The sequence below is a fragment of the Canis aureus genome, chromosome X (genome assembly GCF_053574225.1).
Source record: "Canis aureus isolate CA01 chromosome X, VMU_Caureus_v.1.0, whole genome shotgun sequence".
In the NCBI taxonomy this organism is placed as follows: Eukaryota; Metazoa; Chordata; class Mammalia; order Carnivora; family Canidae; genus Canis; species Canis aureus.
Window position 1 is genome coordinate 91,207,737 of NC_135649.1, and position 16,100 is coordinate 91,223,836.

Sequence of the window (16,100 nt, forward strand, 5' to 3'; positions counted from 1 at the left end):
ACACACACATACACACATATACATACACACACATATATATGTATATACACACACTTACAATTATATATGTATAATTAATATATAATTAATACGATATGTAGTTAATATTATATTTCAACAATTATAGATTATAGATTCAACAATTCTATATATTATATTAGTACTCATCATGATAAGAGAACTCTTAATCCCCTTTACCTATTTAATCCATCTTCCCCACCCACTGCCCCTCTGGCAATTACCAATTTGTTCTCTCTACTTAGGAGTCTGTTAAATGTTTGTCTCTTTTACTTTGTTCATTGGTTTTGTTTCTTAAATTCTACATATGAGTGAAATCATATGGCATTTGCCTTTCTCTGACTTATTTCATTTAGCATTATATTCTCTAGATACACGCATGATGTTGCAAATGGCAAGATTTCATTCTTTCTTACGGATGAGTAATATTCCATTGTGTGTATACACCACATCTTTTTTATCTATTCATTTATCTATGGACACTTGAGTTGCTTCCATATCTTGGCTATTGTAAATAATGCTACAATAAACATAGGGGTACATATATCTCTTTGAATTAGTGTTTTCATTTTATTTGAGTAATACCCAGTGGTAGAATTACTGTATTATATGGTAATACTATTTTTAATTTTTAAGGAACCTTCATACTGTTTTTGAGGAATTTTTGAGGAAACTTCATACTGTTTTCTACGGTGGTTGCACCAATTTGCATTCCCATAAGGTACAAGGGTTTGTTTTTTTCCACATCCTCACCAACACTTGTTATTTCTTGTGTTTTTTATTTTAGCCAATCTGACAAGTGTGAGGTGATACCTCATTGTGGTTTTGATTTACATTTCACTGATGATTAGTGATGTTGAGCATCTTTTCGTATGTCTATTGACCATCTGTATGTCTTCTTTGGAAAAATGTCTAATTAGTTCCTCTATTTTTTAAATTGGGTTATTTGTTTTTTTGGTGTTGAGTTATATAAGTTCTTCATATATTTTGGATACTAACCCTTTATTGGATATGTCATTTGCAAATTCTTTGCCCATTCAGTAGGCTTTTTGTTCTATTGATGGTTCCCTTTGTTGTGCAAAACCTTTTTATTTTGGTGTAGTCCTAATAGTTTGATTTTGCTTTTGTTTCCCTTGCCAAACGAGACATATCTAGAAAAATATTTCTATGGCTGATGTCAAAGAGCTTACTGCCTTTATTTTCTTCTAGGCATTTTATGGTTTCAGGTCTCATATTTAGGTCTTTAACCCATTTTGAGTTTATTTATGTGTATGGTGTAAGAAAGTGGTCCAGTTTTATTCTTTTGCTGGTAGCTGCCCGGTTTTCCCAACACCAGTTATTGAAGAGACTGTCTTTTTTTCCCATTGTGTGTTCTTGCCTTATTTGTTGCAGATTAATTGACCATAAAAGCACAGGTTTCTTTTTCTGCTCTCTATTCTATTGATCTATATGCCTATTTTTGTGCCCATATCATATTTTGATTACTGCAGCTTGGTAGTATATCATGAAATCTGGGATTATGATACCTCCAGTTGTGTTCTTTCTCATGATTGCTTTGGCCATTTGGGGTCTCTTGTGGTTCCATATGAATTTTAAGATTATTTATTCTAGTTCTTTGGAAAAATTCTATCGGTAGTTTGATAATGATTGAATTATCTCTGTAGATTGCTTTGGGGAGTATGGACATTTCAACAATATTGGTTCTTCTAATCCATAAACAGAACATTTTTCCTTTTGTTTGTGTCATCTTCAATTTCTTTCATAAGTGTTTCAGAGTTTTCAGAGTACAAGTCTTTTACTTCCTTGGTTAAGTTTATTCCTAAGTATTTTATTCTTTTTGGTACAATTGTAAATAGGAATGTTTTCTAATTTCTTTTTCTGCTGCTTCATTATTCATGTGTAGAAATGCAACAGATTTCTGTATATTAATTTTGTATCCTGAAAATTTACTGAATTGATTTATCAGTTCTAGTAGTTTTTTGGTGAAGTTTTTAAGATTTTCTAAATATAGTATGTCATCTGCAAATAGTGAAAATTCTACTTCATCCTTATGAATTTGGATGCCTTTTATTTCTTTTTGTTGTCTGACTGCTATGGCTAGGACTTCCAATACTATGTTCAATAAAAGGGAGTGGGGAGGAGTGGACATCCTTGTCTTGTTTCTGATCTTAGGAGAAAAGCTCTCAATTTTTCATCATTAAGTATGATGTTAGCTGTGGGTTTTTCGTATATGGCCTTTATTTGAGGTATGTGCCTTCTAAACCTGATTTGTTCAGAGTTCTTATTATGAATGGATGTCTTACATAGCCAAATGCTTTTTCTGTATCTATTCAAATGATCATATGGTTTTTATCCTTTCTTTTGTTGACATAATGGATCACGTTGTTTGATTTGCAAATACTGAACCACACTTGCATCCCAGGAATAAATCCCACTTGATCACAGTGAGTGATTTTTTAAAATGTATTGTTGGATTTGGTTTACTAATATTTTGTTGAGGGTTTTTTACATCTATGTTCATCAGGCATATTGGCCTCAAGTTCTCTTTTTCAGTGGTGTCTTTATCTTGTTTTGGTATCAGGTAATGCTGCCCTCATGGAATGAATTTGAAACCTTTCCTTCCTTTCTCCTATTTTTTGAAATATTTTGAGAAGAATAGGTATTAACTCTTCTTTAAATGTTGGGTAGGATTCACCTATGAAGCCATCTGGTCATGGACTTTAGTTTATTGAGAGTTTTTAAATTACTGATTCAATATTGTTGCTTGTAATTGATCTGTTCAAATTTTCTATTTCTTCCTGATTCAGTTTTGGAAGATTATATGTTTCAGGAATTTATCCATTTTCTAGGTTGTCCATTTTGTTGGCACGTAATTTTTCATAATATTCTCTTCATAGAAAGATTGCAGATCTAAGTGATTACAAATAATTATAGATTTTAATTTCATAATAATACTTTGTATTACTATGGAGTTGATTGTTATTTATCCTCTTTAATTTCTAATTTTATTTGAGTCCTCTGTCATTTTTTTCTCTTATGAGTCTGGCTAATAGATTATCAATTTTGTTGATTTTTTTGTATATTTTTTATTGGAGATCGATTTGCCAACATATAGTATAACACCCAGTGCTCATCCCATCCAGTGCCCCCCTCAGTTCCCGTCACCCAGTCACCCCAACCCCCCGCCCACCTTCCCTTCCACTACCCCTTGTTTGTTTCCCAGAGTTAGGAGTCTCTCATGTTCTGTCACCCTCTCTGATTGTTTTTTTAGACTCCACATACAAGTAAGATCATATGGTATTTGTCTTTCTCTGACTTCTTTCCCTTAGCATAATACCTTCTGGGTCCATTCATATTGCCACAAATGGCAAGATTTCATTCTCTTTTATGACTGAGTGATAGTCCTGTGTGTGTGTGTGTGTGTGTGTGTGTGTGTGTTCACCACATCTTCCTTATTAATTTATCTATCAGGAGACACTTAGCTTACTTCCACATCTGGCTATTATAAATAGTGCTGCAATGAACACAGGGGTACAGATATCTTTTTGAATTAGTGTTTTTGTTTTCTTTGCATACATACCCAGCAGTGGAATTACTAGATAGTATGGTATTTCTATTTCCAAGCTTTAGGGGAATCTCCATACTGTTTTCCTTAGTGACTGCACCAATCTACATTCCCACCAACAGTATACAAGGCTTTCTATTATCCATATTTTTGCCAGTACTTGTTATTTTTTGTCTTTTGGTACTAGCCATTCTGACAGGTGTGAGGTCATAGCTCATTGTGGTTTTGATTTGCATTTCCTTGATGATTAGTGATGCTGAGCATTTTTTCATGTGTCTGTCAGCCATCTTATATCTTTGGAAAAATATCTATTCAGGTCCTCTGTCCATTTTGAAATTAGATTATAAGGCTTTTCTTGGTGTTGAATTGTATGAGCTCTTTATGTATTTTGGATATTAATGCCTTTTCAGATATATCATCTACAAATGGTCTTCTCCCATTCAGTAGGTTGCTTTTTTGTTTTGTTGATGGTTTCCTTTGCTGTGCAAAAGCTTTTTATTTTGGGGTAGTCCCAATAGTTTACTTTTACTTTTATTCCCTTGCTTGAGGAGACATAACTAGAAAAATGTTGCTAAGGTTTATATCAAAGATACTACTGCCTACATTTTCTTTTAGGAGTTTTATGGTTTCAGGTCTCACATTTAGATCTTTAATTCATTTTGAGTTTATTTTTGTGTATATCATAAGAGAATGGTCCAGTTTTCTTCTTTTGAATGTAGCTGTCCAGTTTTTCCAGCATCGTTTATTGAAGAGATTATCTTTTCCCCATTGTATATTTTTACCTCCTTTGTCACAGATTGACAGTATAAGTTTGTTTCTGGGTTCTCTGTCCTGTTTCATTGATCCATGCATCTGTTTTTGTGCCAGTATTATATGTTTTGATTACTACAGCTTTGTAATATAGTTTTAAATCTGGGATTGTGATACTTCCAGTTTTATTCTTGTTTCTTAAGATTGCTTTGGCTATTTGCAGTCTTTTGTGGTTTCATACAAATTTTAGGATTATTCTAATTCTATGAAAAACACTATTGGCATTTTGATAGGGATATTAAGTTTTCTTTTGGTAAATATAAAACCAACATGGCTGACATTGAAAGATTCCTGTGAGTCATGTTTGTCACTTTATTTTGGCCAATATAACCTGATTAAATTAAAATCAAGGTATTTTTCCCCTTCATAAGAACCTATGGAATGAGGAAGAGATAAGTAACATTATCTTAGTTCTACAAATGGATGAATTTAGGTGCAGGAAATTAGATGCTTCCACTAAGGTCAGTTGGTGAATTGGGTCTCCTGATTAATTCAGTTACAGAGCTGGCATGTACCTCCAGTATTTTTTTTTTGTCCATAAGAGAATGCCCAGATGACTTTGACCACTAAATCAGCTGTGGATGTAAGAATGAGGAAAAGATTCAATCAACCTACTGATATTCCAGCAATCTCTTCATCTTAATATCCAGCTGTGAACACCAGGGTGCTTCACCAGAGACATCACTCTTGAGGAAGGGGCATTTGGGAACTTTTCTGCTTTAAAGAAGACTTTATTGCACCTATATCCTAGACCCCAACTTAAGCCTCTCCTCTTCCCCCACATTACCCTAGATGGGTTATACCCTCAGCCACCTTAAGTTGGGCTGATATCTTGAAGAGATTTCAGATACTGAAACTTTTGAAAATAAAGTTTTTATTTTGCTGTTTTGAGAAGCAAAGACCCAGGAAGATTTTACCAGGACAAGAATAGGACAGAAAGTGAATAGAGTATGAATTTTGCTTGAGTTCATTTGTTTTTTATTATGTGGTGAAAGAGAAAGCTTAAGATTATTCTTGATAACATACCCATGAATAAATGGGTCAGTGAAGAGTACTCTGAATCAGTCTTGTCATTAATAAGAGAGGATGATGTTGCCAGCCTCTAAAACTCTCCCCCATGGGTAATAGATCTATTAGGTAGATATTGTTCCCCTCCCTGCCTGCAAAATACAATTAATGTTATGGAGAAAACTCAAGTGTTGTTGGGGAGTGCACATTTTATAAAAAAAAAAAAACTGTCTAAAACCCAAAATGTATGTATTTAATTTTCTCCAGAAATGGTTTACAATCATCTTCCCTCATAACTACATCTTTTCAGAATGGAGAAAGCCATTGTGTTTGTGGTATACTTCAAGTTCTTGAAATGACTGATAGCATTGCAACTTGGATGATTTGGTAAGGATTTTTATTCTCTTTTATATATTATTTTAATAAGTAAACTTAAAGCAGATTATTTCTCTAGCTTAATTGCATTTGTGACATTCCACTGAATTCTCAAAGTTTATATAATAAGGCTGACTGCTGGAAGGGTGACCTACCTGGCCAAAGAGAAGAGAAATCACTGTTGGGCCTAAACTAATTCCCAGTGTTGGCTCATCTTCCCAGATGCATCAGCACAATCTTACTTTGACATAGCAAGAATGAGACCATTGATATGAGTCAGGGACTCTTCCAAATTCTGTTCCTGGTTCTTCCGTGGCAAGGATGCAAGCTCAGCATCTGATATATGGATCATAACCTTTTTGAAGTTGCAGACTTTTGAGTATATGATGAAAGCTCTGTTGAGTCAAGTCCTCTAAGATCGGATTAGCTGTGCAAGAGATTTATTGAGAGAAAGGCTTGTGAGGGAATATTGGGGAGGGGCAGCACAGGAGAGTCTAGGAGAGCTGTCAGACTGAGGATATCTGATCTGACTCCCTGTAGAGGAGAGAAGAAGGGAAGAAAGTTTAGGTGGAAGTGTCTTAGACTTCAGTGCAGTTTACAGAGAGTTCAACAAGGTTCTTCAGGGGTCCTTGAGCCAAAGTTGTCCTATCATAGGAATCCTACCTCTGCCAGGAACTTGCCTGCCTTAGTACTCCTACCATACTCACTCACTGGCTGGGAGCCAATGGGCTATGGGTTTGCCTTAGTATTCCTATCTTGCCTGCCTTAGTATTCCTGCCTGCCTTAGTATTCCTACCATACTCACTCACTGGCTAGGAGCCAATGGACTATGGGTCACTTCTACACCCTACAGTCAGAGATCTAAAAAGGGCATTCTCATGGCTGCCTGTGTACTTCTCGTACTACACAGAACTACCTCACACAAATTCAGAGAACAGATACTCCATGGTGACCATGGGCCATATTTCCTGAGGGGAAATATCAGAAAAGAAGGGTTAGTGGGCCAAATTGTAACCCCTGTTTCTACAGTTGGTCTTGGACCTGCAATTAGAATTTATCATCTCTCTTCTCTACTATCCATTCTAAATTTCTCTCACCCTCAACTATGATCTCTGTTAGGTCTTACTGGCTTTACCTGATGGTATAACCAAAGCTTTCACTCCTGAGATATCTAAGCCTTTGGGAATCATACTCTTCTGAAGCTAGAATTGCTACACTTGCCTATTCATACTTATAGTCGGGTAAAAGCATACCAAGAGGTGCCCAAGTGGTTCTCCTGGGTAACACACATATTCCTCCCTACTGCCATAATGTAAAAGCAGCCCTACTTCCTCCTGATGATCAGTGTCTGTTACTTTTGCCATGACTATGACCCCTCTTCTTGCCTTCTGATCTCTGGGCACAGGAAGTTCACAGTGTCCTGGTAGTAGCCATAGCTTAGAGTTCAGTGGGACCCTTCCTGTATCCTCTGGCAAGAGCGTGCCCCACCTTTTTTTGTTTAAAGATTTTATTTATTTATTCATGAGAGGCAGAGACATACACAGAGGGAGAAGCAGGCTCGGTCCCAGGACCCCGGGATAATGACCTGAGCCAAAGGCAGATGCTCAACCCAAGAGTGTGCCCTTTTTGAGGATCATGGCCACCAATCTTGTCATTCCCAGAGCTGATGGGCCTGGAAGCAGAGTCCTCCAGTGGTAAGCACATACTTCCACCCCTTAGCCTCTGGATCCATGTCTTCCTTTTTTTATTATTATTAATTTTTTTTATTTTTAAAGAGGGAGGAGGGGCAGAGGGAGAGGAAGAGAGAAACTCTAAGTAGACTCTGTGCACTGAGTACAGAGCCTGACGCAGGGCTTGATCTTACTACCCTGAGATCACAACCTGAGCTGAAACCAAGAGTCAGACGCTTAACCAACTGCACCACCCAGGTACCCCTGGATCCATGTATTCTTCCTACTGGGGACACAGCACCAGATAGAGTTCTCTGATTTAATATAAACACTGTGTCCTGAAGGTCCCCCTTCTTTTAGAGTATTGCCTCAAAACTGGCACTTTAGTTACTATTTTCAAAAGCAATTCCAATGTTCTATGAGGCTGGCTGCTTCTGGATAATATGGTGCATGGTATGACCAGTGAATCCCATGGTCATGGGCTCATTTCCACTCCACCTTCACTCCAAAATGAGTCCCTTGGTCAGATGCTATGTTGCATGCTTGTGGATTGGTCCTTACATGATACCCTGGATAGTGCTACTGACTGAGGCTCTATAGGCAGGAAATATGAACCCATACCAACTCTTCCAGGATGTAATGACTTAACACCAAATGACCAAGGCATAGTGCCATACCTGAGAGTTCAGTACGGGTCTCTGTTGCCAACACGTTGGATATTCAGCAGCAGTAATTAGATCAGCTTTGATAAGTGGGAATCTATGTTTTGGGCTTATATCTTGGTCACCATGGCCATTTCATGAATATGCCTATCATGCCAATTCTGAGGTGGCTGATGACAAAGGCTAGCTGATGTCAACTAGCTGAGTCATTTTGCCTCCTGGGTTATTGATGCCTCTTCTGCGGTGTATGCTTTCTGGTGGATATTTACATGTTACACAAAGATCTCACATTTTATACCCACTCCTATATTTCCATCCATATTGCTCTACCCCAGAACTCCTTGTATTTGATCTTTGAGTCTTTCCTCTGAGGCCATTGGTCACTGCCCATGAATCTAAATATTCTCATCTTAGACCATTGTTCTCTCCACATGAAGTGGATGACCTGTTGTACCACTTATTTTCTACTCATTGGGAAAATTCTTCCTCTCACTATTATTCAGGGATATTCCTAAATATAGTGTAATATAGCCACCATCCATTTTCAGGTTTCATTCACACACTGAACCAAACTATCTATAAACCAAGCAAGAGCTTTATTCTCTTCCTTCAGCTGGTCATATGAGAACCTCCCCCATATGGCTATAGGTTCAAGCCTTGGTGGGGCACTGGTACAACTCTTATGGGTGACATGGGCATCTGGGATGCTCACTTATGGAGTTTATTTCTTTCCTCTCATTTTGCCCAGGTCCCATCCTGTATGTACCACTTCCATGTTGTTATGGGCTGATGCTAGGCCTATCTGACTTTACAACTTGACAGTTCAGAAAAAACTCAACTCAATGAGTAGCTCCAGCTGCATTGTCACTTAGTACCTGTAGTCAAACATTTTGTTTCTACTAGGGCCCAGTGACATATCAGGACTTGTTTCTTAAAAGGCATACCATATTCTGCTATGAATGGCCCTTGCTTCTGATTCCCAGGGTCTGCATTGCTTTTCTCCTGTTGGAGTTTACATAAGTTCCATAACCGTATCGTTTTCCACCTCTGATACCTGTAACATTATAAGGTCTTTCCACTTGGGCTATACAATCCAGCAGACCTTATGGTGTTACAAAAACCTGGAGCTGCTGCAGAACCCTTTTCTTCTCTGGACCCTACTGAAAGCTGGCAGTCGTTAAGTTACTACATTGTGCCAGCAACAGTCTGTGTCCCACCTACCAACTAGGACAGTGTCATATTCAACTGCAGGGCAGTGAAAGAGTTTTAATTATATGTCTTACTGCCTATACTCTCAGACTCCTGGTACTACTTATATAGGCCTCATGAGAAGTAGATACCCAATGGAACTGGCCACATAAGAGATTTATTAGGGACTGTGCCTGTGAGAGGAAATAGGGAACTGGGAGGGGCTGGAACCCTCAAAGCAGATCTAACTCTGGGTGAAAGAGAGAGAGAAGGAAGAAGGAAGGTAGGACAGTTGGGTCTTAGACTGCAATGCAGTTCTGAAGGCATTCTGCAAAGCTGTCAGGGAGTCCTTGAGCCAGAGGTACCATCAGAGAGGTCCTGCATCATTGGCTTGGAGCAGGCCATGGGAAGCATGGCCTTGGCATCAACACAGTCATGGATTTCAGAGTGCAGCAGCTAGAACCATCAGTCACTTACTTATGTTCCTTGCAGTGGATTTGAGAGGTCCATTTTCATGGCACAAATGCTTTGTTACCCTTCACAGAAAAATACTAATATACATGAAAAATGTGTGTAACTTCGTGGGGTTCATGGACCCCTTCAAGTCCATTTGTTGGGCCATGTGGATGGTTAAGAACACCTGTTTACAGAATTTATTGCTGATCTCATTAAAAGGAGACTTCTGTGAGCCTTTATCTGAAAGATAACACATCTTCAAAAGACACTAACTTTCTTAAGGATGTATTCCTCTTCATTCAAAAGGGAAGAGCCGGAGGAGGGGCAAGATGGCGGAAGAGTAGGGTCCCCAAATCATCTGTCCCCACCAGATTGCCTAGATAACCTTCAAATTATCCTGAAAATCTATGAATTCGGCCTGAGATTTAAAGAGAGACCAGCTGGAATGCTACAGTGAGAAGAGTTCGCGCTTCTATCAAGGTAGGAAGACGGGGAAAAAGAAATAAAGAAACAAAAGGCCTCCGAGGGGGAGGGGCCCCGCGAGGAGCCGGGCTGAGGCCGGGGCGAGTGTCCCCAGGACAGGAGAGCCCCGTCCCGGAGGAGCAGGAGCTGCACCAACCCTCCCGGGCGGAAAGGCCTCACAGGGAGTTGGAGCAGGACCCAGGAGGGCGGGGGTGCCCTCGGGCTCCCTGGGACATTAACAGCACCTGCGGCGCATGCAGGAGAGTGCGCCGAGCTCCCTAAGGGCTGCAGCGTGCATGGCGGGACCTGGAGCAGCTCGGGGGGCGCTCGGGCGGCGGCTCCGTGGAGGGGGCTGCGGGCCAGGAGCAGCTCGGAGGGGCTCGGGCAGAGGAAGAGGCTCCGCGGAGGGGGCTGCAGGGCCGGGAGCCCGAATCCAACAGCGCAGGCCCCGGACCACAGGGCGCCGGGACACAGCCCAGGATCCGGCCTCCCCCCGGGACAGGCAGAGGCCGGGAGGGCCCAGGACCGCAAGGACGCTCCTGCCCCCTGCCCCGAGCTGAGCAGATCAGCGGCCCTGCCTCAGAGCCTCCAGGCCCAGTTCCTGCAGGAGCTGAATCCAGGTTTCCAGAGCTGGCCCCGCCACTGGGGTTGTTCCTCCTGGGGCCTCACGGGGTAAACAACCCCCACTGAGTCCTGCACCACCAGGAGGCACAGCAGCTCCCCAAGTGCTAACACCTGAAAATCAGCACAACAGGCCCCTCCCCCAGAAGACCCCTAGACGGACAAGTTCCAGGGGAAGTCAAGAGACTTAAAGTATACAGAATCAGAAGATACTCCCCCGTGTTTTTTTTTCTTCTTTTTTTTTCTTTTTGATTTCTGATTGCTTCCCCCACCCTTTTTTCCACCTTTCTTTCTTTTTCTTTCTCTTTTTCTTCTCTTTTTTCCTTTTTTTCTTCCTCTTTTCTTTTTTCTTTCCTTCTCTCTCTCTCTTTTTCTCCTTTTCCCAATACAACTTGTTTTTGGCCACTCTGCACTGAGCAAAATGACTGGAAGGAAAACCTCACCTCAAAAGAAAGAATCAGAAACAGTCCTCTCTCCCACAGAGTTACAAAATCTGGATTACAATTCAATGTCAGAAAGCCAGTTCAGAAGCACTATTATACAGCTACTGGTGGCTCTAGAAAAAAAAGCATAAAGGACTCAAGAGACTTCATGACTGCAGAATTTAGATCCAATCAGGCAGAAATTAAAAATCAATGGAATGAGATGCAATCCAAACTAGAAATCCTAACAATGAGGGTTAACAAGGTGGAAGAACGGGTGAGTGACATAGAAGACAAGTTGATGGCAAAGAGGGAAACTGAGGAAAAAAGAGACAGACAATTAAAAGACCATGAAGACAGATTAAGGGAAATAAACGACGGCCTGAGGAAGAAAAACCTACGTTTAATTGGGGTTCCTGAGGGCGCCGAAAGAGACAGAGGGCCAGAATATGTATTTGAACAAATCCTAGCTGAAAACTTTCCTAATCTGGGAAGGGAAACAGGCATTCAGATCCAGGAAATAGAGAGATCCCCCCAAAATCAATAAAAACCGTTCAACACCTCGACATTTAATAGTGAAGCTTGCAAATTCCAAAGACAAAGAGAAGATCCTTAAAGCAGCAAGAGACAAGAAAGCCCTGACTTTTATGGGGAGGAATATTAGGGTAACAGCAGACCTCTCCACAGAGACCTGGCAGGCCAGAAAGGGCTGGCAGAATATATTCAGGGTCCTAAATGAGAAGAACATGCAACCAAGAATACTTTATCCAGCAAGGCTCTCATTCAAAATGGAAGGAGAGATAAAGAGCTTCCAAGACAGGCAGGAACTGAAAGAATATGTGACCTCCAAACCAGCTCTGCAAGAAATTTTAAGGGGGACTCTTAAAATTCCCCTTTAAGAAGAAGTTCAGTGGAACAATCCACAAAAACAAGGACTGAATAGATATCATGATGACACTAAACTCATATCTGTCAATAGTAACTCTGAATGTGAACGGGCTTAATGACCCCATCAAAAGGCGCAGGGTTTCAGACTGGATAAAAAAGCAGGACCCATCTATTTGCTGTCTACAAGAGACTCATTTTAGACAGAAGGACACCTACAACCTGAAAATAAAAGGTTGGAGAACCATTTATCATTCGAATGGTCCTCAAAAGAAAGCAGGAGTAGCCATCCTTATATCAGATAAACTAAAATTTACCCGAAGACTGCAGTGAGAGATGAAGAGGGACACTATCTCATACTTAAAGGATCTATCCAACAAGAGGACTTAACAATCCTCAATATATATGCCCCGAATGTGGGAGCTGCCAAATATTTAAACCAATTAATAACCAAAGTGAAGAAATACTTAGATAATAATACACTTATACTTGGTGACTTCAATCTAGCTCTTTCTACCCTCGATAGGTCTTCTAAGCAAAACATCTCCAAAGAAACGAGAGCTTTAAATGATACACTGGACCAGATGGATTTCACAGATATCTACAGAACTTTACATCCAAACTCAAAACTGAATACACATTCTTCTCAAATGCACATGGAACTTTCTCCAGAATAGACCACATACTGGGTCACAAATCGGGTCTGAACCGATACCAAAAGATTGGGATCGTCCCCTGCATATTCTCAGACCATAATGCCTTGAAATTAGAACTAAATCACAACAAGAAGTTTGGAAGGACCTCAAACACGTGGAGGTTAAGGACCATCCTGCTAAAAGATGAAAGGATCAACCAGGAAATTAAGGAAGAATTAAAAAGATTCATGGAAACTAATGAGAATGAAGATACAACCGTTCAAAATCTTTGGGATGCAGCAAAAGCAGTCCTAAGGGGGAAATACATCGCAATACAAGTATCCATTGAAAAACTGGAAAGAACTCAAATACAAAAGCTAACCTTACACATAAAGGAGCTAGAGAAAAAACAGCAGATTGACCCCACACCCAGCAGAAGAAGATAATTAATTAAAATTCAAGCAGAACTCAACCAAATTGAGACGAGAAGAACTGTGGAACAGATCAACAGAACCGGGAGTTGGTTCTTTGAATGAATTAATAAGATAGATAAACCATTAGCCAACCTTATTAAAAAGAAGAGAGAGGAGACTCAAATTAATAAAATCATGAATGAGAAAGGAGAGATCACTACCAACACCAAGGAAATACAAACGATTTTAAAAACATATTATGAACAGCTATACGCCAATAAATTAGGCAATCTAGAAGAAATGGACGCATTCCTGGAAAGCCACAAACTACCAAAACTGGAACAGGAAGAAATAGAAAACCTGAACAGGCCAATAACCAGGGAGGAAATTGAAGCAGTCATCAAAAACCTCCCAAGACACAAGAGTCCAGGGCCAGATGGCTTCCCAGGGGAATTCTATCAAACGTTTAAAGTAGAAACCATACCTATTCTCCTAAAGCTGTTTGGAAAGATAGAAAGAGATGGAGTACTTCCAATTTCGTTCTATGAGGCCAGCATCACCTTAATTCCAAAACCAGACAAAGACCCCACCAAAAAGGAGAATTACAGACCAATATCCCTGATGAACATGGATGCAAAAATTCTCAACAAGATACTAGCCAATAGGATCCAACAGCACATTAAGAAAATTATTCACCACGACCAAGTAGGTTTTATCCCCGGGACACAAGGCTGGTTCAACACTTGTAAAACAATCAGTGTGATTCATCATATCAGCAAGAGAAAAACCAAGAACCATATGATCCTCTCATTAGATGCAGAGAAAGAATTTGACAAAATACAGCATCCATTCCTGATCAAAACTGTTCAGAGTGTAGGGATAGAGGGAACTTTCCTCCACATCTTAAAAGCCATCTACGAAAAGCCCACAGCAAACATCATTCTCAATGGGGGAGCACTGGGAGCCTTTCCCCTAAGATCAGGAACAAGACAGGGATGTACACTCTCACCACTGCTGTTCAACATAGTATTGGAAGTCCAGCCTCAGCAATCAGACAACAAAAAGACATTAAAGGCATTCAAATTGGCAAAGAAGAAGTCAAACTCTCCCTCTTCGCCGATGACATGATACTCTACATAGAAAACCCAAAAGCCTCCACCCCAAGATTGATAGAACTCATACAGCAATTCGGTAGCGTGGCAGGATACAAAATCAATGCCCATAAATCAATGGCATTTCTATACACTAACAATGAGACTGAAGAAAGAGAAATTAAGGAGTCAATCCCATTTACAATTGCACCCAAAAGCATAAGATACCTAGGAATAAACCTCACCAAAGATGTAAAGGATCTATACCCTAAAAACTATAGAACACTTCTGAAAGAAATTGAGGAAGGCACAAAGAGATGGAAAAATATTCCATGCTCATGGATTGGCAGAATTAATATTGTGAAAATGTCAATGTTACCCAGGGGAATTTACACGTTTAATGCAATCCCTATCAAAATACCATAGACTTTCTTCAGAGAGTTAGAACAAATTATTTTAAGATTTGTGTGGAATCAGAAAAGACCCCGAATAGCCAGGGGAATTTTAAAAAAGAAAACCATATCTGGGGGCATCACAATGCCAGATTTCAGGTTGTACTACAAAGCTGTGGTCATCAAGACAGTGTGGTACTGGCACAAAAACAGACACATAGATCAATGGAACAGAATAGAGAACCCAGAAGTGGATCCTGAACTTTATGGCCAACTAATATTTGATAAAGGAGGAAAGACTATCCATTGGAAGAAAGACAGTCTCTTCAATAAATGGTGCTGGGCAAATTGGACATCCACATGCAGAAGAATGAAACTAGACCACTCTCTTTCACCATACACAAAGATAAATTCAAAATGGATGAAAGATCTAAATGTGAGACAAGATTCCATCAAAATCCTAGAGGAGAACACAGGCAATACCCTTTTTGAACTCAGCCACAGTAACTTCTTGCAAGATACATCCACGAAGGCAAAAGAAACAAAAGCAAAAATGAACTATTGGGACTTCATCAAGATAAGAAGCTTTTGCACAGCAAAGGATACAGTCAACAAAACTCAAAGACAACCTGCAGAATGGGAGAAGATATTTGCAAATGACATATCAGATAAAGGGCTAGTTTCCAAGATCTATAAAGAACTTCTTAAACTCAACACCAAAGAAACAAACAATCCAATCGTGAAATGGGCAAAAGACATGAAGAGAAATCTCACAGAGGAAGACATAGACATGGCCAACACGCACATGAGAAAATGCTCTGCATCACTGGCCATCAGGGAAATACAAATCAAAACCACGATGAGATACCACCTCACACCAGTGAGAATGGGGAAAATTAACAAGGCAGGAAACCACAAATGTTGGAGAGGATGCGGAGAAAAGGGAACCCTCTTACACTGTTGGTGGGAATGTGAACTGGTGCAGCCACTCTGGAAAACTGTGTGGAGGTTCCTCAAAGAGTTAAAAATAGACCTGCCCTATGACCCAGCAATTGCACTGTTGGGGATTTACCCCAAAGATTCAGATGCAATGAAACGCCGGGACACCTGCACCCCGATGTTTCTAGCAGCAATGTCCACAATAGCCAAACTGTGGAAAGAGCCTCGGTGTCCATCGAAAGATGAATGGATAAAGAAGATGTGGTTTATGTATACAATGGAATATTCCTCAGCCATTAGAAACGACAAATACCCACCATTTGCTTCAAAGTGGATGGAACTGGAGGGTATTATGCTGAGTGAAGTAAGTCATTCGGAGAAGGACAAACAGTGTATGTTCTCATTCATTTGGGGAATATAAATAATAGTGAAAGGGAATATAGGGGAAGGGAGAAGAAATGTGTGGGAAATATCAGAAAGGGAGACAG

General features: G+C 40.0%; 1 protein-coding gene across 1 annotated transcript in view; it reads left to right on the top strand.

Moving 5' to 3' along the window:
• Nucleotides 1-16,100, top strand: part of LOC144308658 (ferritin light chain-like) — a 145,002-nt gene that overhangs the window by 103,583 nt on the left and 25,319 nt on the right. The window contains exon 3 of the transcript XR_013375044.1: nucleotides 5,712-5,788. The gene's annotated coding sequence lies outside the window, so the exon portion shown is untranslated. The remainder of the gene's footprint in view (nucleotides 1-5,711; nucleotides 5,789-16,100) is intronic.